The following is a 2,702-nucleotide window of genomic DNA, read 5'->3' as shown; positions in this document are numbered from 1 at the left end:
TTTTTTCGTGATTCAATAAATGATTTTTTAGAAAAGATTGCATGAGTGTATGTGCACATTGAGATAATTTTTTTTATTTTGAATCAGATAAATAATATATTAAATTGAGAAAAATATTATTTAAGTATCTGATTATTAATTGAAATTACGTCTAAATGTCACATGTATCTCTTGTAATAAAAATTATTGTAGAATTTTATAGTTCGCTGAATAGTTAAAGCAGTTGTGATATGTTCTTAAATATCCTTTTTTGTGAACTGTGTTCTAAATTATTAATTATTAATACTATTTGCAGCACATATGTATTGGGAAATTATATGTATAACTAGAAAAAAATTTTTCTAATTTAATACATACTTTTATTACATTATAAGAATGAGATCATTTTGTATCCGAAAAAGCAATATAAAATATATCAAAGAATACAAAAAACATTTGTATAACTTTAATCAAGTAATAAATTTATAAGCACTATTAGTTTAATAATTGGGATTGTTAAGAAATATTAAATCAATTTTTGTAATATAAATATTACTTTAACGTACTATAGATTATTATATATATTCATGTAATAAGTTTAAAAAGCTTGTAAAATATTAATAAATATTAACCGTTTTATTAGCTTTTGCAACTTAAAAGGTTGCATTCTTGTAATTATTTATATTTATTTCCTATATTTTTTTCTTGTAATATTTTTCACATTATTTTTTAGTATTTCATATATTTCTTTCAATAGACTGATTTAAAACGAAAAACACGATTAACACGAAAATTACGATTAACAGCAATTCCGTAGCGGATCGATCGTTTGTCTGCGAACGAGTCACAGGTGTCTCAATCATTGTCACCGGCGGATCGACCGGTGCGAACCATGTCGATTGGCAATCGAATGTCGGTCAATCGGTCGGGCATTTCGCGCCGACGTTTGGCGCCTCGAGAGTGCCGAAGCTGTTCCGAATGGAAAATCAATAGGGTGAACGAAGACGGGGCTGTGAATCCCTTTGCTGCGCTCTCTCTCCCTCTCTCTCTCTCTCTCTCTCTCTCTCTCTCTCTCTCTCTCTCTCTCTCATGTGGTCTTGCGGGTCTCAATCCGGAATCATTGTCCGAATCATTGTTGAAGGAATCCCGCATCCGATCAAATCACTGGGAGGGATCGCCGGCCACCTAAGTACGTCATTTGCGGCTAATAGCTGACCTCAGCCAAGCGATCTAATGCCCTATCATGGGATGCATCGATGTCGCGATCAACCGACAAGTCGATCGATCGTGTCTCATGGAGTGACGAGTTTCAGATTCGGTGTTGCCGTCTTACGGCAATATAATCGTGGCATTCAATCAAAATTGCGTCTGCTGAAATTGTATCCGTAACTAGATACATGAACGAAATGAAACAAATAACACAAACTTATCATGAAGATATGAGCTTAATAAACTTTGTAAAAATCATTAATTTCCTTGTCATTAATTCTCTTATTCTATTATATCGTTATATTATAAACTTTCTCTTGATTTGTTCAATTTCTACATTAATGACGAACGTTTAAAAGATGGAAACTAAATAAGAAGTGAAGACAATTATATCGCATAAGATTTGCACACTTCACAATCAACTAATGAATTTTTTAATAACTTTTTTTACATTTCCTGATATTTGTCAACTTGCTGAGAAATATTTTTACGTATTTGTGTCATTGTTCGAAACGTGATAGGACGATTTGGATAAATAAAAAATTAAATTGCGAGGGGTGTCTAGACGGGCTCAGTTTTCGACACCACCACTGCGCGGCAGCACTACCTACTTCAGCCGGGTTTCGAACCAACCACCCCTGATCCCTGTCCCCCGAAGGGTTGTTTCCAGCGAGTCGGGATGATTTGCTTCGTTACCCGAAGAGCGGTAAACGACTCCAAGGATAATCGACCATGATCATCGGTTACGCGTACCCACGAGATCATGCGATCGCCACCGCACAGTTTGCACCCCCCACATAATTATTCCGCAAATTCGATAAATCGACCCTTCTTCAAATGCCGCCGGCGAGTTGCGGTCAGTTTAATGACCTGACGCGATCAGCCGCCTGATATGGAAAAAAAAAAAAATACAATTAAAATCTCACGTCAATGATAAATTGCGAATCTTAAGTGGAAGCAATAATTTTTTCCGAAACTTCTTTGTAAGATATATTTTGAAAAAATACAATATCGTGTATCCAAAAGTAGTACATCGCAAATTAATTAAGAAACAATTTGCTTAATTTGTATAATAACAAAACTAGTGATACAGAGAGGAAATAAATGATTTAAAAAAAAATAGCATTCTATATTATATATATCAAAAATTGATTTTTACATATTTATCAATGCAAGCATAAAGACAATTATTCGATGATTATCTTCGATACCATTTGTATCCCGTCCAAACGTGGTCGTAATGAAGATAAAAATACGCTGTTACATCGCGCTTTAACCACTCGTCTAGAAACCACTTATTACATTTCTGGATGAAACACACAACTAATCCGCGATACACAGTCGCGTCTAGACACAGGGACACGCGTAGTTTTGAATGTGATTTTCTCCGAACCGCGTCGTATTGTGCAATTTATCAGTGCAATTTACCGGCAGAGACAGTGCCGGGGAAATTGAAAAACTTTCACGGCCAATTCACGGCTGCTTTTAATAATGCGAATCAATTTAACGCGGGG

This window comes from Solenopsis invicta, chromosome 6 (genome assembly GCF_016802725.1).
Source record: "Solenopsis invicta isolate M01_SB chromosome 6, UNIL_Sinv_3.0, whole genome shotgun sequence".
In the NCBI taxonomy this organism is placed as follows: Eukaryota; Metazoa; Arthropoda; class Insecta; order Hymenoptera; family Formicidae; genus Solenopsis; species Solenopsis invicta.
Note: the sequence above shows the minus strand (reverse complement) of the source record.